Genomic DNA, 27,578 nt, shown 5'->3' with positions numbered 1-27,578 from the left:
ATGTGTGCGACTGTGAAACGCCATGGATGCATGTGACACAGACATGTTGGAACCTGATTGGCAGATGTGATATAGTTGCTGATGATTGCACTGTGACAGGGGGTGGAGATGTACAGATGCCCGTCTGTCTGTTGGCATGTGTGCATGTGTTCAGCACTCCCCATGTTGCTTGTGACGTCATGCCAACCTTCGGATGTTCATCCTGTTGTGTGTGTGGATGCTGCTGCTTGCTGCACGATTCCTTTTAATTTGCGCATGTGTGTGGGTTCAAGTGATATGAGTGTTGGGGAGTGTGATGCCATCTGGGAAGTTTTACACTGCCAATCATGTGCAACTGTCCTGTGTGTATCGGACCAGTGTACAGTGCCCTGATGCCTGTGTTCTGTCTCTCCCTGTCTGCAGCATTGACTGATGAAGAGGGCAGAGACAGTGCTGTGGAGCACAGCGGCAGGGATCCCACCGCCAGCCGGAGACGCAAGGCCCAGCTCTCCTCCCATGTAGTCATCTCTTCTGGGAGTGAGGAGTCTGGTGCCGCATCTATGCCCGCAGCTGCCGACGGGAGGTCAAGAGGCGGACGTTGGAGGTGGACTCCTCGGCAGCAGTAGGGGCAGCTGAGCCCGCACAGGGGCCTAGGGAGGAAGATGGCACAGAGTTATCCAGGTTGGTGGGGGGTTCGTTTGAGGAGGAGGCCGTGGAAGGCCCATGCACGGGGCCTGGAGGGGGGGATTCCACTGGTGCTAGTGGTGCAGTCCAGGGGCAGGGACAGGAGGCAGCACAGGCCGCCGCGGAGGTGCCTGTGTGTAATCCTGTTTCCAATCCTGTGACTGCATCATCCCACACCAGCAGGGATGCCTTCGTCCAGACCCGTTTTAAGGGAGGGGATGCGCGAACAACAAATGGCCTTCCTCTCCCTGCGGATGTGGTAATCCGGGACCGGATTGAGCATGTCCTAGCTGGGGTGGCGTTGCGTCAATGGGGTATTTGGGATGACGTGCAGGGTTTTCATTTGGAATACCTCATTGACCGCGTCGGCCTACTAGGACAGGTCACCGGCGCTGGGTTCCTCTGTGTGCTGGATCTTCTACCGACCCCCTCCTCAACTGAACACCCTTTGCTCCAGTTGTCCTCTGTGCCATCTTCCTGGCCAACTATCACCTGGGCACCCTGTGGAGCTGCCCCTGACCCAGCGGGCAGGCTGGTGGAGGACACATCCCTGCCACAGTCGTGAGTCGGAGGTCCTGCGGGGGTGGCCACCCCACTAACTGGACCCCAGCAAGAGAAGAACATGCAGGCATCAACAAGCAGGGCACATGAACGGCAGCCGCAGGCTCAAGGTGGGAGCGATGATGGCTCGGGGCCAACAACATCACAGGGCAGACATCAGCCAGAAGGCAGGAGGACCCTGGATTCGGAGTTTCTTCCATGTGGCAGCGGTTGGGCCAGCAAATGGATGCGGAGCGGTGGCGGGCGGAGGAGGCAAGGCTCACTATGGTCAGGGCAGAGAACTCCATGCGCAGGGCATTGAGGCGGGCTGAGTGCCTCGAGGCAACTCACAGGGAGATGGAGGAGGACATGGCTGCATCCGTGCGAGACCTCGAGGCCAGGGAAGAGGCCCACCTCTGGAACATCGACGTGGAGTTCGATGATGCCCTGGCCCGGAACATCAACAAGTGAGCCGTTGGACTTGCCCGCTGCCTTTGTACATAGTTCTTTAGGATTAGGTTTCCTTTGTTTTTTCTTTGGAGTTCATGGACTTTGCTCCACGTCATGTATATAGTTTTTCATTCATAGGGCTTATTTGTAGGTTTCATTTGGTTTGGGGATAATGGACCCTTTGGGCTTGGTTTGTACATAGTTGAAGACTTGTACATACTTTCTTTTTTAACATTTCCCCTGGATACATTTTTTTGTTTGATTATTTAATTCATGTTGACATTGGCGATGGACCACTTTTCTTTTTTCATGCCGTGGATTTTTGTTTTTCATTGGATTTTCTATTTTGTTTTGGTAATAGCTTTCATTATTTATTAATTTGCAAGTTTGATTTTCTTTATGTTATTTTATTATGTTTTTAATACATTTATTCGAACTTCATGATTGGTGTTGTGTACTATCATTGGTTTTGTGCATGTCTCAATGAACATTGCCTCAGTCATGTGTTGCCACTGTGTGGCTTTGTTGTGCATTTATGCATGGGCATGGTGGTTCTTTTAAGACTGTCATGGCATGGGTAATTTGGGAGTGGGTGCAATGGATTGTTGCATGCTTGCACTGGGGGGCAAGGGGGATTTGGGTTGGCATTAGGGCCATGGGTCTGTTTTGTTAGGACATGTTGTTTGGTGGGCCATGTGTCAGGGCCTGCTGGCAGGTGCCCATCAATGGGGGTGGTTGAGGGCGTGGGGGACATGGGTCGAGGCCTGCTGGCAGGTGCCCTTCAATGGGGGTGTGGTTGGGGGGAGGGGGGACATGAGTCGGGGCCTGCTGGCAATTGGCCGTCAATGGGAGTGGTTGGGGGGGTGGGGGACATGAGTCGGGGCCTGCTGTCTGGTGCCCGTGAATCGGGTGGGGTGGTTGGGGGGACATGAGTCGTGCCTGCTGGCAGGTGCATGTCAATGGGGAGGTGGTTAGAGGGGTGGGGGGACATGAGTCAGGCCCTGCTGGCAGGTGCCTGACAATGGGGGTGTGGTTGGGGGCGTGGGGGTAAATGAGTCGGGGCCTGCTGGCAGGTGCCCGTCAATGGAGGGGAGTGGTTGGGGGGTGGGGGGACATGAGTCGGGGCCTGCTGGCAGGTGCCCGTCAATGGGGGTGGGGTGGACATGTGTCGGTGTTCCCGAGTGCATGGTGCCATGTGGCCTGCCTGTGGGGCATGGTCTGGGGTGATGGGCTGCCTGCGGGGCATGGGGAGGGGGGGCACACCCGGAAGGGCACACACTGCCAAATTGCATGTGAAAGTCAATGCGCACCCCCGGAATACACGTACCCCGCTCGCGCTAGGGAAAATGTGTGTAAAAGTCCCTGCGCACCCCTCGGAATACACATACCCCGCTCGCACTAGGGAAAATGCATGTAATAGTCCCCGTGCACCCCTCAGAATACACGTAACCCGCTTGCACGAGTGAACACACATGTGAAAATCCCTGCGCACCCCTCGGAATATGCGTACCCTGCTTGCGCTAGCGAAAACGCATGTGAAACTCCCCTCGCACACCTCGGAATTTGCGTACCCAACTCGTGCTAGCGAAAATGCCTGTCAAAGTCCACGCGCACCCCCAGAATACACGTACACCAGCTGAATCATGTGTGAAAGTCCATGCGCACCCCTGGAATACACGTACCCCGCTTGCGCCAGTGAAATCACATGTGAAAGTCCACGTGCACCACCGGAATATGTGCAGGCAGCCAATCCACCCTCCACATGGCCCGCAGGCAGCCCATCAGCCCAGTCCATGGCCCACAGGCAGCCCATCACCCCAGTCCATGGCCCGCAGGGAGCCCAACACCCGTGTGCATGGCCAACAGGCAGTCCATCTCCCCAGTCCATGGCTCGCAGGCAGCCCATCACTCCAGTCCATGGCCCACAGGCAGCCCATCACCCCTGGGCATGGCCCATAGGCAGCCCATCACACCAGTCCATGGCACACAGGCAGGCCACACCACAGGTTGGACTTTTTCCATGCATTTTACCTGATGCAGCGGGGTAGGCGTGTTCCGAGGGGAGCGCAGGGAGTTTTACATGCGTTTTCGCTAGCGCGAGCGAGGTACGTGTATTCTGGGGGTGTGTATGGACTTTCACACGTGTTTTCATTGGCGCGAGCCGGGTACGCGTATTCCGAGGGGTGCACGGGGAGTTTTACTTGTGTTTTCGGTGGCACGAGCAGGGTACGCGTATTCCGAGGGGTGCGCAGGGAGTTTTACACGCGTTTTCGCTTGCGCAAGCAGGGTACGCGTATTCCGAGGGGTACACGGGGAGTTTTACATGCGTTTTCGTGGTTGGTGGGCTGTATGCTGGTCCACTGGCCTTTGCGCCATGTAGGGGATTTGTGCAATGTTTTTGGGACACAAGGAGTGGGCTTGGGGGAATAACTGGCGCAGATGGAGGGTTGCTGCACCACTCTGTGCCACGGTTGGTTATGGATGTAGGTATCCATGAATACGCTGTGCGCTGAAATGGGTTTTGGCGCACGCTGTACGCCACTTGTGCGCTAAATTCTATGAATTACCCCCATAGTGAGATGGTAGTAGTGGGGGACTGTGATGAGGAAGAGTGAGGTGGTTTTAGTGAGGGACTGTGATGAGTAAGAGTGAGTTGTTGGTACTGTGGTACTGAAACAAGGAATCGTGAAATGTTGAGAGTGAGGTTGTCATACTTACAGAACATTAAATCATGCGTACTTCATTTCTGAAAAAAAATATACCTTGCATAGTATAAACCTAAATGTCCTTTTAAAGACTACCTATAAATGTAAATATTATTATTTTTTTAAAAAATATTATTAAAATCGATCTATCAAAGTACTGGGACAAGGAAGAGGAACGTGCTGATGTATCAAGGTTCATAACCAGTATCCCTAAAAATCTTTAAATTCTGTAATAATTGAACATGATTCAGATACTATTTTACGTGATTTTGTGATTCAAGATGAGAATTACCGGAAGAAACTCTGTGAATTGAGAACCAGCTCAAATAACTACAACTCAACTCAAAATTATTTTAGCGTTTGCTGCGTTTGTATTCCCACTCAAAATGAATTCATAATATGTAATGTTACGAATTATTCAGGCGGTGCTGAGACGAAGAAAAGTAGATTGAACATGAATGCTAACAAATTCCCAATTCAAAGTGCTCTACCACTCTTGTAGATTGAGAACCATGTAAACATCCAATGAAATATCAACTGCATCTTAACCTTCCAATATCTTTATTTCGTGTGAAGCGTGGATGTGATAATTGCACTGTCTAGTGCCAAAAGTTCAATAAAATCAGAGAAAAACACACACTATTTTGCTTCACTTCGTGATTCAAAAGCAGTGTAATCAGCACTAAAATTTGAGATTCCATTCTCAAATCTAGATTTGCCAGAATATTGACATAAGGGAAAACATACATATAAGATTCATCAAAACAAATATTTGCCACACCCAACCTAATCAACAACAACAAAAGTGTCACTTCACATAGTGAACATTCCATTATTTAAAAATAATAAAAACTCATTTCTTTTCAAAATTGAAAATCTTGTGTACAAACAAATCTGTAAATGGATTGGGATAAGGGCAGGTGTACGCCATGCATTTTGAGAGCTGATTGGTTAATAGGCACACACATCTTGAATCACATATATATACATACTCAAGAAAACATCACATGTTTGTATTGCTTTAGAGACAAATTCAAATAGTCACAGCAATAACGTTCTCTATCCTATGTGTCTCCCTTTGTTTACTTTGTTGTTTTATATTAGTTTTTTTAATTCCCCTTTTTAAGTTTGTTTTTTTGTTGATTTTTATTTGTGATTTTTTTAAAAAATGAAGACATAACATCCTGAGCCAGCTTTCAGGGATGAAGAGATCGTCACTGTCGTTGAAGACATGAAGGAAGAGAATTTTGAAAGGTAAAGCAGCAAGCTCCACCCAAGAAGTACCACTGCATGAGTTTTACACATTCACTGTTCTGGTAGTACTTAAAGGTACCCAAAAACACCCCCTTTCAGACATTGGAAAGGGACAGTGCATGTTTTGTGGCAAAGTGTGCAGGAGAAGACTCTCTATGGTTCCTTCGTAGAGCTTGAGCACCACGGCTTTTGTGAACCACCTGATTTGTTACTACTGGTGGCAAGTGGATGAACATTTCAAGAGCAGGTTCCAGCAACATGCAATCCAGGTTGGTTGCAATGCTCTTGAACACACTGCCAAACCTGTAACACCACAAGCTGCAGAGGAAGCCGGACCGCCACCACCAACTGAACCACCTTCTGGACCACTCCTGTCAATTTCATCTCCTGTCAATGAAGGGCGTGTCTCCTCTGCCACACCTGTATTGTACCCTACACTCCCATGCTGGTCTCCAGAAGGTGGCATTTTCACCTGCAGGAAGTGCTATCTGTCAATAGCACTGCATGCAACCACCTTTGAAGCAATTAAGAATGACTGGGTGGAGCATGGGTGGAATTGTCAGTAATTTAGATTAATTTTTACCTGAGTGTGTTAATGAGAAAAAAACTCACCAAAAAATACAACTTGTCATAAAAAGGTCTACTTTCCACCTATCTTTTCCACATCCACTCCCTCCCCCTTCCATGCCCTCCTTAACCCATCAACACTTATTTTCAGAACCACCCAAAGAGTTTTAAAAACAGATCTAAACTGAGGTGATGTGGGTTCAGCATTAAGCACCACTGCACAGGCTAAACCTACTGCTAACTGCCCACTGCCCAAGATAAAGGCCCCAATAAAGTGAGGATCCTTAATGCAGCCAGTGGTACTGCACCGGCAGTCTTGACCCACTGCTGCGCTTTATTTTGCTATTAGCACCTGTGTAGTTTCCTACAAGAGTGCCATGGTGTAATGCTCATGCGAAATATGAGCTAAAACAATATGGCGCCGGTGCGCAGCTATCTTGGACATTCATCTCTGATCACCGTAGTGAAAGCCTACGTCTTTTCATAGGCTCAGCAGAGTAAACGCACCTCCCGGCTGTGAAGGCAAAGCAAGGTCACATTAATATTGTTGCCAAGTGGACTTACTGTGGAGAATAGTTATTGTATTGTCTACTGAAGGACAAGACAGAGAGGGAGTCGGCGCGCACTGCAGATGCAATGATAAGGTGTCCTTGGAGAGCACAAGGAGAGGGAAGCTGGGTTTTTCCACTTCCGGCTGTTTTTTTCCACTCTTTGCCCCCTTCCTTTTGTGATCTGCTCTTCGGCCGAACACAGTCATAACCGATAAGGGCAGGGTCATGCCCCCATGAAGAGAAGAGGTTTTTCCTCAGTGAAGACAGTTAGAATCTGGACCCCCCCAGTGATGCAGTTCCACTGAGAGGGAGGACACTACACTCCAAACCCCATTATTGCGTGTGATTTCTTTGCCTACCTGCTCTGGGACTAAGCAGTGTTGTACGGGCCAAGATCAAGATGTCGTCTGCTACATTAATAATGGTGATTAACTCTTTTTCATATGCTCCTATATAACTGACTATATGTGTATTTTGTGTTTGATGTATTCATATATATAAGGTGTGTATAAAGGGCCTACAACGAGCCATTTATATGTTTTTTCCATCCCTGTTGGTCTAAGTGTGATTTTTTTGCCTGTCTGAGCCCAATGACTCGTTTTGCCAGGGGCCGGGGACCGGTAAGTCTAAGGCCCTCCCCATGTGGCCGAGTAAAACGCAAAACACATCTGTATTTCATTTACTTTTTTTAAGACACTTACCTTGCGGCGCACCACAACGACACACCGTAAACCCTGAAATACAGTTTCTCTGTTAATGACCATGGCGTCATCAACAGGGAAACAGACTTCAGAAGGTACGGTGCAGCATGGTGCCACACTGCAAGGTCATTTTTTTCTTTTTTAATTAAACACATCTAGCACCCGCATAGGAAACTTCACTGGTGCTAAGAGGTGAGGAGGAGCAGGGAGAAGAAGGAGGCACAGGAAGGGGGCGCTGGCCAGATTTATTCAGCCTGCTAGGTACACAGGCTTATACTGGAGAATACAGCCCATGTTCCGAGCACCCACATTGACTAGAGTCCCTTCCATGGAGTTAATGAAAAAAAAGAAAAACGTACCATTAGCTGATGGTGCTCCACTGCCCAATCCTCCTGAAGTTTGTCTTATATAAATATAAGAAAGTTTAACACAACACCATCAACTTCTAATAGACATATATACAATCAGAATTGCGAATCAGAGTTCACAAACTATTATCCATACACCATTAATTTTCAGAAAATAAACTTTAATAAAATAGATCTCAATCTAATTTTTTACATATGATAATTTACCTTTTTTACATTGTATACTATTTTTGTTAGTCATGACTTACAAATTGAGAAATCATGCAAAATAGTGCAGATTATCTCTGTGCCTATTGCTTCTTTTCCCAAACTGATAACACTAATCTACCTCCTTTATACTCCTCACATCCTCCCTTAAAACAAATCAAACATTAAACAATCATAAAATCTACTTTTAAAACTTCTGTACAAAGCCTGATTTAGGGAACCCAGCGTAATAGAACAGTCATGCATTTTATATTCACAAAACAAAATTCAATAAAACAGATCTATTTCTGAATGCACAAATGCAGAACATTGAACCCACTACACATTTTAAATTAATTTAGAAAACATTTTTCTAATATATATATTTTTAAAATGCTTCCTAAATTATTTTAAAAAACTCATCTCCCCTAACCAACACCCACAATGACTGCCTCAACTCATTGTATCATAGTTTCAAAGTATTTCCTCTTGTTGTTACGTTGTCCCCAAACCCCAAACCTTCAGTAATCATCCTTTCTTACCCTGGCCACATGCTCCGCACCTCACAACTATACAATTTACACCCCTTTTATAATTATAGGGCACTTTCCAATGTCGATTCGGAACTTGATTCTCAAATTGAATGAAGGCATACTTTCTGAAAAACCTTTCGACCAGCAATGCATCATGGGAAATATGACTACGTTTTTGGCTACAGGGGCACCACTATCAGCGTCTTAAACAAAATACTGAACATATTTGCGCCAAACCAACAAGGGATTTACTTCGAGCACTTTGTGCTCGATTTGTTTCTTGTTTGGGGCAAATCTCTATGAGAAAATGAAGGAAAAAGTGAAAAACACACCTTTTTTTAAACCTTATATCTTTTGACCTGTAACATAGATTTGCACCAAAGCTTCCAGTACTGGGGGACACAGGCCCTAATACATGAATGTCAAACAACATGATGATCTGTCCTATGAATCAAAAGTTATTAACCAATGAATCTTCTCTTTGGCTATGGATGTTTGGTTTCACCTTAACTATAGGGCAGCTATCGACGCTCTATAATACTTCTCTGGGTTCTCATTTTAAGAAGATGACTCATCATGATTAGCTAATTCACCTGAAGAGATTTCATGGCGACTTTTAATCAGATCAGTAAGCACTGTCATAAAACACTCTGTGAGAAATTATACACATTTAATCTCCACATTCTGGCTCGTGGGTTAGGTTTCTATGTGTAGTTGAACATTTATTCTGCAGTTTACAGAATCTATCCATGAGTTTTGTAAAGCACGGCTCAAGCTCCAAGAATGTTTGAGTAATTTATAGAGATCATTTTATTGTAACATGAAAGTCTCATATATGTGCTGCTGTATATACAGCCATAGATTGCATGAGACCCGATAAGACAAATATATAAATTGAGGTGTGATGAGGAATCATGCTTACTCCCATTAGCTTAGAGATATGTCAATTTTTGTCAAGAATGGTCATGGACATGAGTTTAGTCCCCCAAAATGAATGAACCACTCTTCCACCCAATGCTCTGACAAGCTGTAGGAAAGGACTGTCTAGCCCCATGAGATGGGCAAAGTCACAGAGGATAACCTTGCAGCACATGGAAGGGGCACACATCGGGCCAGGATCAAGTACCTTCATAGCCTCAACCAACATCTGGTAACCCTGTATAACTGGTATGACAAGGAGTGAAAAACCCTTAGAAATAAAAGATAAAGTAAGTTGCTGGAGATTGAGATAGACTCCGTGGGAAAGAGAACTGCCCCAACATAATACAGATTAATCAAAAACAACAATAATCTGCAAGGGACATACTGGGGTAGCATGAAAATGCAATAAATAGACTACGTCCACACATATGTCAAACATTACAGTAGATCCAGTGGCAATAGTTGGCTGAAGAGGAGTTCAAAAACCAGGTCCTGTGGCGTCGGGAGCACACATTGTAAAACCAGGTTTCTGGGGTTGAGCAGGAAGAATTTATTATCAATAAAACAAGTAGAAGGGGGAAAGAGGTTCTGTGACAGGTATAGTGGGGAGGAATCCCAGAATGCTTTAAACCAAATGGCAAACAACAGTCCGGTATGAAAAGCAGGTCCACAGGCTTCATAACAATGATCAAAATATCAGCTCATCAGAGCAGAGGGGCAGGGTGGAGGTTGGTCAACAATAATGCCGAAAAATCAGTACCCCGAGAATGGTCAGGTCCAGGAGTCACAACAAGTAAGCAGCACAGGCAATTGATTGGGTGCACAGGCAGACCGGAAAAAGGAGCCCTTGTGCAACTGATGACATAACCTGTTGTTGAGCTGTGTTTTCTGATTCTCACACGAGTTACATAATGGTGTCTAAGGAGGAAGTGCTGGAGGACCTGGAAGAGTTAATGTGGATACACACATCACTGGGAGACTCCATGGAAGTTGCCAGTGCTGACCTGCAGGATCCACAGTCAAGCAACTGCACTTCAGGACCTGCCACCTCCTCCTGTCTCCCCATGGCCTGTACCATGATGGTGGGAACACAATTGAGTGAGTAAACAAGGGGCATGAACAGAAGGACATTCTCCTTGGGTTCACACAACCGAACCTCCATTCAGGGCCTCTTCCAGTCAATAAGAAGGTAAGCCTTGCCCACATACAGCGATACCCAAAAATTGAATAAAACCCTGTATTCTTCATCTTCATCTACCATAATAGGTACTGAGTAGGGGCGAAGTTGAGTTTGGGTTTTTAAGACTTTTAAAAGCGATACATGTAGCGTTTGGGTGTATCATCTACGTGGTTGATAATCACAGCTGCATAGTGACCAGATTGACTCCTTTAGACATGATTTACAGACCCACATAAAGGTGCAATCGTTTTTTGGCACTGAGGATAAGCAGATATCATGTAGATAATGAGATCTGGAATCTTACATAAGAAGTTGCAGCAATGTTTTTTACCTGACATTATGTGGCTTCTTGAACTGTCCAGAAATGAGCTTGTCTAAATGTATGGATGCTTGACATATGGGTATACAGTGTTTGCCCGCTGGGTTGGAATTGTTACAGGAAATAGTTCTGGGAAAATAAGAGGCTGGTAACCCTGGCAGATGAAGAAGAGAGATAACCCCACCGTGGATTGATACCCATTATGCTATATTTGGGGGCACCCCATGATGCTAAATGTGCATTCTCTGATTGTTAATTTCCACAAATAGAGTGCCAATGGATGGAGTAGCTTTGTTTTAGGGCACTCTTGTGTCAATAATGCTCCTCTGTGTCCGATGCATCTGCTATCACAAAATGCACATCTGCAAATAGGTGCGGCAAAACAGTGGCTCATGTTTCACATGTGCGATTACATTCTCTGCAGCACTGGACAAAACAAAAGGACAACCCTTCTGCATCAGGAATGTAATGTGAGCCGCCATAGAGGAGACATCCCTCAGAAAGTGATGATGAAAGTTGGCAAATCAAGGCAAGGCATGAACGGTCTTTACATTAAATCAAACTGACCATTGCACGACTGCTTGTACCTTTCCCTCTTCTATCAACACCTGGTGGTGTGAGGATTACAACCAAATATGTCACGTGCCGAGTGTGAGCTACACATTTGCCCAATTTCGCTAACAGCGCATTGTCTCTTAACCTTTGTATTACGGTCTTTACAAGTGACACATGTAAAGGTAATGATGGGGGTTCGATCATAATATTATCTAAATAGATTACAATTAATTGAAACAGTCCCAAAAACATCATTCATAAGTGTAGAAAAGTGTATGGTATATTACACAAGCCGAATTACAACATTTTGTATTCAAAGAACCCATAAAACATAACAAACACTGTTCTCTAATCACACCCAGAATTTACAATTAAGAGGTGGTCCCAACAAAGTTCAGGGATGATTGAGCACCATTGTTATTAATAGGCAAGGCCAATAATTTTAGATCCTAATAGTATTGATCGCTCTAAAGTTAATACATACATTTCATTTGCCCCCACTCACCTTCTTGATTTTGAATATTTCTAAAGTGCGCCAAACAGATTGAATTATATACGCGTGCAGATATCAACTATTAGATAACATTTCAGGGTATGAATTCATTATGTATTCTGCAGAGAGGACAAATGATCTAAATAAGAACGTTTTCAGGCTCTTTCTGAACAATATTAGAGATTGCATGACCTTATCTCTAATAGCAGTTGGTTCCATAATTTCAGGCCAAAAACTCCAAATCTTCTGTCCCCCCTGGAGACCAGATTGGACCTTGGCTCACAAATCAGGAGTTTATCTCCAGAACGGTATCTCTGCGTGGACAGTATTGGGTGATCTTATCCATCAGATATTAAGGGGCAAGTCCATTCAAACACTTATAAATCAGACACGCCACTTTACATTTTATTCTGTCCTCTACCTTGAGCCAGTGTAGGGATCTCCGTAAGGCAGATACATGGTCCCTTTTCCCAAGGTGACCAATCAGCGTAATTGCAGCATTTTGAGCCCTCTGTAGTCTGGCAATCTGTCTGGCTGGGACTCCTGCTAGGAAACTATTACAGTAGTCTAGGTGGGGATTGGTTATGGCTCCCACCACTACTGCATGATCTTCCGTTGGGATAAAAGGAAGCACATTCTGCAACACTCGAAGTGCATAGAATACTGCCTTCCCGTTAGCCCCCACCTGGGCTTCACTAGCCAAGTTTCCATGCCATATACAGCCCAAATGTTTAATTCTGTGGGCATATGGAAGTTGTTCCACCAAGATCAATGGGGCTAACCTTTGTCTTTCTAATGACATTTTCCCTTTTGGGCTGAACAGATTCACTTTGGTCTTAGCTGCATTCAGCTGTAGTTGATTATCTGCCATCCAACCATTAAGCTCAATCATACACCGATTGATTCTTGGGTACAAAATAGAGAGGCAAGGTAGTAGGAGACTTGGAATATCTAATAACACCATTCTGCAGGGTTTCCTCCAAATACTGCTTGAGATGACAGTTTTCAGCTGCTTTGAGTGGATATATAGGACTATATGGTATGTGTGCTGCACGTATGAAGCCAAGGAGACAATCATAGCTATGGTGCACATGTCCTGTTATTCCTGGCAATACAAAGGGATATGATATGATAGTTTATTTACGTAGCGCCTATATACATTGGGCCTCATTACAAGGTTGGAGGGAGCCATGCCGGTTATACAGTCAAAAAGGTGAAGGCAGTATTCTATGCACTTTGAGTGTTGAGAAATGTGGTCTGATCAGGTGCGCAGAGCGGCACCTGCATTACCAGAACCCGTAATGTGTCGGTACAGTGACAACGGCGCTGACAGCACTACTGGCGCCGTTGTCACTACCGCCACAATCGTAATGAGGCCCAATGTGTTTCAACGCGTTTCAAGGCAAGGGAGGGAACAAGGGAAAATACAATGACATTCTTACAGGCCATGAACAGTAAGGATGTGAAATTAACTATCGTACTTGACCTAACGACATTTCATATGGTGCAAGATCTAAGACATAGATAAGGAAGTGAGGGGGAGAGTGGGATGGAAATGGAAACAGACAGGCCACTACCGTACTAGGCCTGATGACATTTCTGGTAGAGCCAAAGAAAAGAAAAGATGAGGGAGAGGGATGCAGAAAGGGAGGGGAGGAACAAAACAAGCGACTATCGTACTAGGCCTGATGTCATTTCAGATAGTGCTGGAGGGCGGGGGGGCAAGTAAGGGGAGCAGAGAGACGAGGTTGCTATCATACTAGGTCCAGGGACAATTCTGATAGAGTAAGTGAACAGAAGAAAGTAAGGGGAGGAGGGGAAGCGATAGGAAAAGGGAGAAGAGGAGAGAACAGAGAGTTAGCAGTCAAAAAGAGTCAGTAGTAACACATAATGTTGCAAGCCTGGGTGCAAGATGAAGATGGGAACAGCATGATTCAGGGCCACCAGGAGAAAGCGTGATGCACCATGAATCAATTAAGTCCATAAAAGTCAAATCCAGCATTGGCCACAAGACAGTGATGGTGAAACTAGAATGTATCAGGACAGAGTCCTGCAGAAGTAGGCTGAAGGGGGGGGGCAGGGTAGAGGAATCATGGAAGCACTTACTTGAAGCTGCATTTCTGTGAGGTTCCAATACATCTGAACTTCAAAACTGCAATGTTCAGCCAGTGGGTCTGCATCACTGTTCGAATCTGAGGCTGTTCCTGTTATGACAAGAGTTAAAGGGGTCAGACCCTGGACCATCAGAATTGGGGCCAGAGTAGTGTGTACTGTGTGGAACAGATCACCTAGACAGGATTTAGAGCAATTGGAAGAGGAGAAGGTCAACTTTTTTGCTTCCCAGTCGATTTTCAGGTTGTATAGTGAAAGCCAAGATATCCCCAAGATTAGCCTTTAAGGAGGGACATCAATCAAGTACAAAAAGATTCCCTCTCTATGGTGGTCTTGACAAATAAGGTACGGGGCAGGCATGTATAAAGATGTTGGGCCCAAATGACAGCTCTGTACCATCCACCACCCAAACTGATTATGTAAGTGCACTTGGAATTTCCAATTTGTGGGCTCGGGCTGCATCTAATTATCAAGCATGCCAAAGCCATGCTTGATGCTCATGTTTTTCATTATAATGTGTCTGTGATTTTGGGATGTGGTAGCTCTTGTGTTTTGGGGTTTGCAAAAAGAAGCCAGAAAAAAACATGCAGGGAATATTAACCCCACAGTGTTTCTATGCCGATTTTCAGATGTTAAATTGTCGTGTGAATGTGTATTTTAATAATTTGTTTCATGGGTACATTCATTTAGCCCAAATCATCTGAATTGCAAACCACTACCTTACTGCATTATTAAAATCGATGGGCCTCATTACAAGAACGACAGTAACCTTGCCGGTAAAACCGGCAGGTTGCCACCAGACTTGCGAATTTTACCAGCACCTGGCTTGCTGGAAACACTGGGGCATTACAGCTCCGGCGGTCCGGGAAGTCAGGCACCGGTAAAATGTTAATCCCCATTCCCATAGAGTCGCATAGGACTCTTTGGGAGTGGGAAACACGGAACAACAGAGCAACAGTGTTCCGTGTAACTTTGCGGGCGGGTGCCGTTCCACCTGCCAAGTCTGACCCGCCCGCAGTCTCGTAGTGTGCCGGTCCGGTAACAGCAGTGCCGGTAGCCTTACCGGCACCATTGCTACCGGACCAGCACACTTGTAATGAGGCCCATCGTCTTTTTAGCTTTCTAATGTTGGGAAGGATGTTTTTTACTGCACAAGATTAGGGAATTTGAGTTAAAAAAAAAACTTATATATTATTTTAAAACTCTCAAACCATAGGACAGCCAATGCTTTTAGTAACAGCTGTTACTGGTAACCAAACCAAAAGGTATTGGTTTTGGCATCAAGAGAAGGGTGGATGATGTCCCTGAAGGAGCTCTGACCTTTCATTGGAGGTGCCTGATACAAACCTCTGTATCAGGCCCACTCCATACTTAGGCAATATAACCCGAGGAGTGGGGGCATTAACGGCTGGGTAATGACCCCAGGGCTATAGTTGGAATCCCCGGGGGCATTACCCAACCAGTAATGACCCAGTAATGACCCATCTCTGAGGGTTATATTGCTATTAGTACCCTGGCATGTCATACCGAGGTACTAATAGCAATTTATGTCGAGTTGAGAAACAGTGCTGCAAAAGTTTCTTGACTTGAGAAAAAAAGCAAGATAAAATGGCCACCATGGATCGTGGAGAAGGGACATCATGTAGTCCCTTCTCCCTTTCCATGGTGGCCATTAAAACAAATGTAAAAAAAAGTACAAACAAAATGACCCCCATGGAAGGGGCGAAAGGACTACACATAGGGCCTCATTACGAGGTTGGAGGTAAGGGGTTACCGGCACCAGTAAGGATGCCGGTGCCGGTAACCCCTTGCCTCTGTATTCCGAGGTTAGTATTCCACTATGGGCGTTTTACCAGCCGCGCTTAGTGGGAGCACCTAAGGGACCATGGCGCTAATAACAGGCCTGCTATTTGCGAGCCCGTAATTAGCTCCTTCCCCATTCCCATTGAGCCTTCTGGGGGCTCGAATGGGAATGGGGAATGGTTTTCAGAATGGGTACTTACCGGGTCCTCCAAGATTGGAATGACCCGGTAAATCCCTATTCCGACAACCCGTACCCGGAATGCGGTAAGAGGGTAGCCATGGTGCTAATAGCACCATGGCTACCTCCAACCTCGTAATGAGGCCCTATAGTCCCTTCTCCCTTTCCATGGTGGTAACTCATGGAAAGAACTCCGGGACGCGGCAGTGACCGGAGTCTTGTCGGGGAGGTAATGCCCCGGCGAGGGTCAATGAGCTTGCTTTTTACAAGCTCTTTGACCCTCGCCGGGTACTAATAAGTTATATATGCATGCTTTAGAACCTTTGGCCTGCTAACTAAATACTGTTCTTTGCTTGTTACTGAGATTGGAACTTGAAGGGATTTCTTTATTTATTGTATTTATTACATTGGTAATGTGCATATTCAGACAAAGTAAGGAACCTCACAGACAGACTGCATCTGGGCGCAGTTGTGCAGAGGACGCTCAAAATTATGAAATAATTATTGAAAATGATGTGTTTTAAAATGTTTGCGAAATGACCATAGATAATCAATGTTTTCAATATCCTTTGGAGGCTGATCCCACAGTCCCTGGCCAGTTACTGAAACACCTGGTGGTGTGAGGATTACAACCAAATATGTTACGTGCCGAGTGTGAGATACACATTTGCCCAATTTCGCTAACAGCGCATTGTCTCTTAACCTTTGTATTACGGTCTTTACAAGTGACACATGCAAAGGTAATGATGGGGGTTCGATCATGATATTATCTAAATAGATTACAATTAATTGAAACAGTCCCAAAAGCATCATTCATAAGTGTAGAAAAGTGTATGGTATATTACACAAGCCGAATTACAACATTTTGTATTCAAAGAACTCATAAAACATGACAAACACTGTTCTCTAATCACACCCAGAATTTACAATTAAGAGGTGGTCCCAACAAAGTTCAGGGATGATTGAGCAACATTGTTATTAATAGGCAAGGCCAATAATTTTAGATCCTAATAGTATTGATCGCTCTAAAGTTAATACATACATTTCATTTGCCCCACTCACCTTCTTGATTTTGAATATTTCTAAAGTGCGCCAAACAGATTGAATTATATACGCGTGCAGATATCAACTATTAGATAACATTTCAGGGTATGAATTCATTATGTATTCTGCAGAGAGGACAAATGATCTAAATAAGAACGTTTTCAGGCTCTTTCTGAACAATATTAGAGATTGCATGACCTGATCTCTAATAGCAGTTGGTTCCATAATTTCAGGCCAAAAACTCCAAATCTTCTGTCCCCCCTGGAGACCAGATTGGACCTTGGCTCACAAATCAGGAGTTTATCTCCAGAACGGTATCTCTGCGTGGACAGTATTGGGTGATCTTATCCATCAGATATTCAGGGGCAAGTCCATTCAAACACTTATAAATCAGACACGCCACTTTACATTTTATTCTGTCCTCTACCTTGAGCCAGTGTAGGGATCTCCGTAAGGCAGATAATTGGTCCCTTTTCCCTAGGTGACCAATCAGCGTAATTGCAGCATTTTGAGCCCTCTGTAGTCTGGCAATCTGTCTGGCTGGGACTCCTGCTAGGAAACTATTACAGTAGTCTAGGTGGGGATTGGTTATGGCTCCCACCACTACTGCATGATCTTCCGTTGGGATAAAAGGAAGCACATCCTGCAACACTCGAAGTGCATAGAATACTGCCTTCCCATTAGCCCCCACCTGGGCTTCACTAGCCAAGTTTCCATGCCATATACAGCCCAAATGTTTAATTCTGTGGGCATATGGAAGTTGTTCCACCAAGATCAATGGGGCTAACCTTTGTCTTTCTAATGACATTTTCCCTTTTGGGCTGAACAGATTCACTTTGGTCTTAGCTGCATTCAGCTGTAGTTGATTATCTGCCATCCAACCATTAAGCTCAATCATACACAGATTGATTCTTGGGTACAAAATAGAGAGGCAAGGTAGTAGGAGACTTGGAATATCTAATAACACCATTCTGCAGGGTTTCCTCCAAATACTGCTTGAGATGACAGTTTTCAGCTGCTTTGAGTGGATATATAGGACTACATGGTATGCGTGCTGCAAGTATGAAGCCAAGGAGACAATCATAGCTATGGTGCACATGTCCTGTTATTCCTGGCAATACAAAGGGATATGATATGATAGTTTATTTACGTAGCGCCTATACACATTGGGCCTCATTACAAGGTTGGAGGTAGCCATGCCGGTTATACAGTCAAAAAGGTGAAGGCAGTATTCTATGCACTTTGAGTGTTGAGAAATGTGGTCTGATCAGGTGCGCAGAGCGGCACCTGCATTACCATAACCCGTAATGTGTCGGTACAGTGACAACGGCGCTGACAGCACTACTGGCGCCGTTGTCACTACCGCCACAATCGTAATGAGGCCCAATGTGTTTCAACGCGTTTCAAGGCAAGGGAGGGAACAAGGGAAAATACAATGACATTCTTACAGGCCATGAACAGTAAGGATGTGAAATTAACTATCGTACTTGACCTAACGACATTTCATATGGTGCAAGATCTAAGACATAGATAAGGAAGGGAGGGGGAGAGTGGGATGGAAATGGAAACAGACAGGCCACTACCGTACTAGGCCTGATGACATTTCTGGTAGAGCCAAAGAAAAGGAAAGATGAGGGAGAGGGATGCAGAAAGGGAGGGGAGGAACAAAACAAGCGACTATCGTACTAGGCCTGATGTCATTTCAGATAGTGCTGGAGGGCGGAGGGGATCAAGTAAGGGGAGCAGAGAGACGAGGTTGCTATCATACTAGGTCCAGGGACAATTCTGATAGTGTAAGTGAACAGAAGAAAGTAAGGGGAGGAGGGGAAGCGATAGGAAAAGGGAGAAGAGGAGAGAACAGAGAGTAAGCAGTCAAAAAGAGTCAGTAGTAACACATAATGTTGCAAGCCTGGGTGCAAGATGAAGATGGGAACAGCATGATTCAGGGCCACCAGGAGAAAGCGTGATGCACCATGAATCAATTAAGTCCATAAAAGTCAAATCCAGCATTGGCCACAAGACAGTGATGGTGAAACTAGAATGTATCAGGATAGAGTCCTGCAGAAGTAGGCTGAAGGGGGGGGGGCAGGGTAGAGGAATCATGGAAGCACTTACTTGAAGCTGCATTTCTGTGAGGTTCCAATACATCTGAACTTCAAAACTGCAATGTTCAGCCAGTGGGTCTGCATCACTGTTCGAATCTGAGGCTGTTCCTGTTATGACAAGAGTTAAAGGGGTCAGACCCTGGACCATCAGAATTGGGGCCAGAGTAGTGTGTACTGTGTGGAACAGATCACCTAGACAGGATTTAGAGCAATTGGAAGAGGAGAAGGTCAACTTTTTTGCTTCCCAGTCGATTTTCAGGTTGTATAGTGAAAGCCAAGATATCCCCAAGATTAGCCTTTAAGGAGGGACATCAATCAAGTACAAAAAGATTCCCTCTCTATGGTGGTCTTGACAAATAAGGTACGGGGCAGGCATGTATAAAGATGTTGGGCCCAAATGACAGCTCTGTACCATCCACCACCCAAACTGATTATGTAAGTGCACTTGGAATTTCCAATTTGTGGGCTCGGGCTGCATCTAATTATCAAGCATGCCAAAGCCATGCTTGATGCTCATGTTTTTCATTATAATGTGTCTGTGATTTTGGGATGTGGTAGCTCTTGTGTTTTGGGGTTTGCAAAAAGAAGCCAGAAAAAAACATGCAGGGAATATTAACCCCACAGTGTTTCTATGCCGATTTTCAGATGTTAAATTGTCGTGTGAATGTGTATTTTAATAATTTGTTTCATGGGTACATTCATTTAGCCCAAATCATCTGAATTGCAAACCACTACCTTACTGCATTATTAAAATCGATGGGCCTCATTACAAGAACGACAGTAACCTTGCCGGTAAAACCGGCAGGTTGCCACCAGACTTGCGAATTTTACCAGCACCTGGCTTGCTGGAAACACTGGGGCATTACAGCTCCGGCGGTCCGGGAAGTCAGGCACCGGTAAAATGTTAATCCCCATTCCCATAGAGTCGCATAGGACTCTTTGGGAGTGGGAAACACGGAACAACAGAGCAACAGTGTTCCGTGTAACTTTGCGGGCGGGTGCCGTTCCACCTGCCAAGTCTGACCCGCCCGCAGTCTCGTAGTGTGCCGGTCCGGTAACAGCAGTGCCGGTAGCCTTACCGGCACCATTGCTACCGGACCAGCACACTTGTAATGAGGCCCATCGTCTTTTTAGCTTTCTAATGTTGGGAAGGATGTTTTTTACTGCACAAGATTAGGGAATTTGAGTTAAAAAAAAACTTATATATTATTTTAAAACTCTCAAACCATAGGACAGCCAATGCTTTTAGTAACAGCTGTTACTGGTAACCAAACCAAAAGGTATTGGTTTTGGCATCAAGAGAAGGGTGGATGATGTCCCTGAAGGAGCGCTGACCTTTCATTGGAGGTGCCTGATACAAACCTCTGTATCAGGCCCACTCCATACTTAGGCAATATAACCCGAGGAGTGGGGGCATTAACGGCTGGGTAATGACCCCAGGGCTATAGTTGGAATCCCCGGGGGCATTACCCAACCAGTAATGACCCAGTAATGACCCATCTCTGAGGGTTATATTGCTATTAGTACCCTGGCATGTCATACCGAGGTACTAATAGCAATTTATGTCGAGTTGAGAAACAGTGCTGCAAAAGTTTCTTGACTTGAGAAAAAAAGCAAGATAAAATGGCCACCATGGATCGTGGAGAAGGGACATCATGTAGTCCCTTCTCCCTTTCCATGGTGGCCATTAAAACAAATGTAAAAAAAAGTACAAACAAAATGACCCCCATGGAAGGGGCGAAAGGACTACACATAGGGCCTCATTACGAGGTTGGAGGTAAGGGGTTACCGGCACCAGTAAGGATGCCGGTGCCGGTAACCCCTTGCCTCTGTATTCCGAGGTTAGTATTCCACTATGGGCGTTTTACCAGCCGCGCTTAGTGGGAGCACCTAAGGGACCATGGCGCTAATAACAGGCCTGCTATTTGCGAGCCCGTAATTAGCTCCTTCCCCATTCCCATTGAGCCTTCTGGGGGCTCGAATGGGAATGGGGAATGGTTTTCAGAATGGGTACTTACCGGGTCCTCCAAGATTGGAATGACCCGGTAAATCCCTATTCCGACAACCCGTACCCGGAATGCGGTAAGAGGGTAGCCATGGTGCTAATAGCACCATGGCTACCTCCAACCTCGTAATGAGGCCCTATAGTCCCTTCTCCCTTTCCATGGTGGTAACTCATGGAAAGAACTCCGGGACGCGGCAGTGACCGGAGTCTTGTCGGGGTGGTAATGCCCCGGCGAGGGTCAATGAGCTTGCTTTTTACAAGCTCTTTGACCCTCGCCGGGTACTAATAAGTTATATATGCATGCTTTAGAACCTTTGGCCTGCTAACTAAATACTGTTCTTTGCTTGTTACTGAGATTGGAACTTGAAGGGATTTCTTTATTTATTGTATTTATTACATTGGTAATGTGCATATTCAGACAAAGTAAGGAACCTCACAGACAGACTGCATCTGGGCGCAGTTGTGCAGAGGACGCTCAAAATTATGAAATAATTATTGAAAATGATGTGTTTTAAAATGTTTGCGAAATGACCATAGATAATCAATGTTTTCAATATCCTTTGGAGGCTGATCCCACAGTCCCTGGCCAGTTACTGAAACACCTGGTGGTGTGAGGATTACAACCAAATATGTTACGTGCCGAGTGTGAGATACACATTTGCCCAATTTCGCTAACAGCGCATTGTCTCTTAACCTTTGTATTACGGTCTTTACAAGTGACACATGCAAAGGTAATGATGGGGGTTCGATCATGATATTATCTAAATAGATTACAATTAATTGAAACAGTCCCAAAAGCATCATTCATAAGTGTAGAAAAGTGTATGGTATATTACACAAGCCGAATTACAACATTTTGTATTCAAAGAACCCATAAAACATGACAAACACTGTTCTCTAATCACACCCAGAATTTACAATTAAGAGGTGGTCCCAACAAAGTTCAGGGATGATTGAGCAACATTGTTATTAATAGGCAAGGCCAATAATTTTAGATCCTAATAGTATTGATCGCTCTAAAGTTAATACATACATTTCATTTGCCCCACTCACCTTCTTGATTTTGAATATTTCTAAAGTGCGCCAAACAGATTGAATTATATACGCGTGCAGATATCAACTATTAGATAACATTTCAGGGTATGAATTCATTATGTTTTCTGCAGAGAGGACAAATGATCTAAATAAGAACGTTTTCAGGCTCTTTCTGAACAATACTAGAGATTGCATGACCTGATCTCTAATAGCAGTTGGTTCCATAATTTCAGGCCAAAAACTCCAAATCTTCTGTCCCCCCTGGAGACCAGATTGGACCTTGGCTCACAAATCAGGAGTTTATCTCCAGAACGGTATCTCTGCGTGGACAGTATTGGGTGATCTTATCCATCAGATATTCAGGGGCAAGTCCATTCAAACACTTATAAATCAGACACGCCACTTTACATTTTATTCTGTCCTCTACCTTGAGCCAGTGTAGGGATCTCCGTAAGGCAGATACATGGTCCCTTTTCCCTAGGTGACCAATCAGCGTAATTGCAGCATTTTGAGCCCTCTGTAGTCTGGCAATCTGTCTGGCTGGGACTCCTGCTAGGAAACTATTACAGTAGTCTAGGTGGGGATTGGTTACGGCTCCCACCACTACTGCATGATCTTCCGTTGGGATAAAAGGAAGCACATTCTGCAACACTCGAAGTGCATAGAATACTGCCTTCCCATTAGCCCCCACCTGGGCTTCACTAGCCAAGTTTCCATGCCATATACAGCCCAAATGTTTAATTCTGTGGGCATATGGAAGTTGTTCCACCAAGATCAATGGGGCTAACCTTTGTCTTTCTAATGACATTTTCCCTTTTGGGCTGAACAGATTCACTTTGGTCTTAGCTGCATTCAGCTGTAGTTGATTATCTGCCATCCAACCATTAAGCTCAATCATACACAGATTGATTCTTGGGTACAAAATAGAGAGGCAAGGTAGTAGGAGACTTGGAATATCTAATAACACCATTCTGCAGGGTTTCCTCCAAATACTGCTTGAGATGACAGTTTTCAGCTGCTTTGAGTGGATATATAGGACTACATCGTATGTGTACTGCAAGTATGAAGCCAAGGAGACAATCATAGCTATGGTGCACATGTCCTGTTATTCCTGGCAATACAAAGGGATATGATATGATAGTTTATTTACGTAGCGCCTATACACATTGGGCCTCATTACAAGGTTGGAGGTAGCCATGCCGGTTATACAGTCAAAAAGGTGAAGGCAGTATTCTATGCACTTTGAGTGTTGAGAAATGTGGTCTGATCAGGTGCGCAGAGCGGCACCTGCATTACCATAACCCGTAATGTGTCGGTACAGTGACAACGGCGCTGACAGCACTACTGGCGCCGTTGTCACTACCGCCACAATCGTAATGAGGCCCAATGTGTTTCAACGCGTTTCAAGGCAAGGGAGGGAACAAGGGAAAATACAATGACATTCTTACAGGCCATGAACAGTAAGGATGTGAAATTAACTATCGTACTTGACCTAACGACATTTCATATGGTGCAAGATCTAAGACATAGATAAGGAAGGGAGGGGGAGAGTGGGATGGAAATGGAAACAGACAGGCCACTACCGTACTAGGCCTGATGACATTTCTGGTAGAGCCAAAGAAAAGAAAAGATGAGGGAGAGGGATGCAGAAAGGGAGGGGAGGAACAAAACAAGCGACTATCGTACTAGGCCTGATGTCATTTCAGATAGTGCTGGAGGGCGGGGGGGCAAGTAAGGGGAGCAGAGAGACGAGGTTGCTATCATACTAGGTCCAGGGACAATTCTGATAGAGTAAGTGAACAGAAGAAAGTAAGGGGAGGAGGGGAAGCGATAGGAAAAGGGAGAAGAGGAGAGAACAGAGAGTTAGCAGTCAAAAAGAGTCAGTAGTAACACATAATGTTGCAAGCCTGGGTGCAAGATGAAGATGGGAACAGCATGATTCAGGGCCACCAGGAGAAAGCGTGATGCACCATGAATCAATTAAGTCCATAAAAGTCAAATCCAGCATTGGCCACAAGACAGTGATGGTGAAACTAGAATGTATCAGGACAGAGTCCTGCAGAAGTAGGCTGAAGGGGGGGGGGGCAGGGTAGAGGAATCATGGAAGCACTTACTTGAAGCTGCATTTCTGTGAGGTTCCAATACATCTGAACTTCAAAACTGCAATGTTCAGCCAGTGGGTCTGCATCACTGTTCGAATCTGAGGCTGTTCCTGTTATGACAAGAGTTAAAGGGGTCAGACACTGGACCATCAGAATTGGGGCCAGAGTAGTGTGTACTGTGTGGAACAGATCACCTAGACAGGATTTAGAGCAATTGGAAGAGGAGAAGGTCAACTTTTTTGCTTCCCAGTCGATTTTCAGGTTGTATAGTGAAAGCCAAGATATCCCCAAGATTAGCCTTTAAGGAGGGACATCAATCAAGTACAAAAAGATTCCCTCTCTATGGTGGTCTTGACAAATAAGGTACGGGGCAGGCATGTATAAAGATGTTGGGCCCAAATGACAGCTCTGTACCATCCACCACCCAAACTGATTATGTAAGTGCACTTGGAATTTCCAATTTGTGGGCTCGGGCTGCATCTAATTATCAAGCATGCCAAAGCCATGCTTGATGCTCATGTTTTTCATTATAATGTGTCTGTGATTTTGGGATGTGGTAGCTCTTGTGTTTTGGGGTTTGCAAAAAGAAGCCAGAAAAAAACATGCAGGGAATATTAACCCCACAGTGTTTCTATGCCGATTTTCAGATGTTAAATTGTCGTGTGAATGTGTATTTTAATAATTTGTTTCATGGGTACATTCATTTAGCCCAAATCATCTGAATTGCAAACCACTACCTTACTGCATTATTAAAATCGATGGGCCTCATTACAAGAACGACAGTAACCTTGCCGGTAAAACCGGCAGGTTGCCACCAGACTTGCGAATTTTACCAGCACCTGGCTTGCTGGAAACACTGGGGCATTACAGCTCCGGCGGTCCGGGAAGTCAGGCACCGGTAAAATGTTAATCCCCATTCCCATAGAGTCGCATAGGACTCTTTGGGAGTGGGAAACACGGAACAACAGAGCAACAGTGTTCCGTGTAACTTTGCGGGCGGGTGCCGTTCCACCTGCCAAGTCTGACCCGCCCGCAGTCTCGTAGTGTGCCGGTCCGGTAACAGCAGTGCCGGTAGCCTTACCGGCACCATTGCTACCGGACCAGCACACTTGTAATGAGGCCCATCGTCTTTTTAGCTTTCTAATGTTGGGAAGGATGTTTTTTACTGCACAAGATTAGGGAATTTGAGTTAAAAAAAAAACGTATATATTATTTTAAAACTCTCAAACCATAGGACAGCCAATGCTTTTAGTAACAGCTGTTACTGGTAACCAAACCAAAAGGTATTGGTTTTGGCATCAAGAGAAGGGTGGATGATGTCCCTGAAGGAGCTCTGACCTTTCATTGGAGGTGCCTGATACAAACCTCTGTATCAGGCCCACTCCATACTTAGGCAATATAACCCGAGGAGTGGGGGCATTACCGGCTGGGTAATGACCCCAGGGCTATAGTTGGAATCCCCGGGGGCATTACCCAACCAGTAATGACCCAGTAATGACCCATCTCTGAGGGTTATATTGCTATTAGTACCCTGGCATGTCATACCGAGGTACTAATAGCAATTTATGTCGAGTTGAGAAACAGTGCTGCAAAAGTTTCTTGACTTGAGAAAAAAAGCAAGATAAAATGGCCACCATGGATCGTGGAGAAGGGACATCATGTAGTCCCTTCTCCCTTTCCATGGTGGCCATTAAAACAAATGTAAAAAAAAGTACAAACAAAATGACCCCCATGGAAGGGGCGAAAGGACTACACATAGGGCCTCATTACGAGGTTGGAGGTAAGGGGTTACCGGCACCAGTAAGGATGCCGGTGCCGGTAACCCCTTGCCTCTGTATTCCGAGGTTAGTATTCCACTATGGGCGTTTTACCAGCCGCGCTTAGTGGGAGCACCTAAGGGACCATGGCGCTAATAACAGGCCTGCTATTTGCGAGCCCGTAATTAGCTCCTTCCCCATTCCCATTGAGCCTTCTGGGGGCTCGAATGGGAATGGGGAATGGTTTTCAGAATGGGTACTTACCGGGTCCTCCAAGATTGGAATGACCCGGTAAATCCCTATTCCGACAACCCGTACCCGGAATGCGGTAAGAGGGTAGCCATGGTGCTAATAGCACCATGGCTACCTCCAACCTCGTAATGAGGCCCTATAGTCCCTTCTCCCTTTCCATGGTGGTAACTCATGGAAAGAACTCCGGGACGCGGCAGTGACCGGAGTCTTGTCGGGGAGGTAATGCCCCGGCGAGGGTCAATGAGCTTGCTTTTTACAAGCTCTTTGACCCTCGCCGGGTACTAATAAGTTATATATGCATGCTTTAGAACCTTTGGCCTGCTAACTAAATAATGTTCTTTGCTTGTTACTGAGATTGGAACTTGAAGGGATTTCTTTATTTATTGTATTTATTACATTGGTAATGTGCATATTCAGACAAAGTAAGGAACCTCACAGACAGACTGCATCTGGGCGCAGTTGTGCAGAGGGCGCTCAAAATTATGAAATAATTATTGAAAATGATGTGTTTTAAAATGTTTGCGAAATGACCATAGATAATCAATGTTTTCAATATCCTTTGGAGGCTGATCCCACAGTCCCTGGCCAGTTACTGAAACACCTGGTGGTGTGAGGATTACAACCAAATATGTTACCTGCCGAGTGTGAGATACACATTTGCCCAATTTCGCTAACAGCGCATTGTCTCTTAACCTTTGTATTACGGTCTTTACAAGTGACACATGCAAAGGTAATGATGGGGGTTCGATCATGATATTATCTAAATAGATTACAATTAATTGAAACAGTCCCAAAAGCATCATTCATAAGTGTAGAAAAGTGTATGGTATATTACACAAGCCGAATTACAACATTTTGTATTCAAAGAACCCATAAAACATGACAAACACTGTTCTCTAATCACACCCAGAATTTACAATTAAGAGGTGGTCCCAACAAAGTTCAGGGATGATTGAGCAACATTGTTATTAATAGGCAAGGCCAATAATTTTAGATCCTAATAGTATTGATCGCTCTAAAGTTAATACATACATTTCATTTGCCCCACTCACCTTCTTGATTTTGAATATTTCTAAAGTGCGCCAAACAGATTGAATTATATACGCGTGCAGATATCAACTATTAGATAACATTTCAGGGTATGAATTCATTATGTTTTCTGCAGAGAGGACAAATGATCTAAATAAGAACGTTTTCAG

This window comes from Ambystoma mexicanum, chromosome 5q (assembly GCF_040938575.1).
Source record: "Ambystoma mexicanum isolate Mex_15411 chromosome 5q, UKY_AmexF1_1, whole genome shotgun sequence".
NCBI lineage: Eukaryota > Metazoa > Chordata > Amphibia > Caudata > Ambystomatidae > Ambystoma > Ambystoma mexicanum.
Note: the sequence above shows the minus strand (reverse complement) of the source record.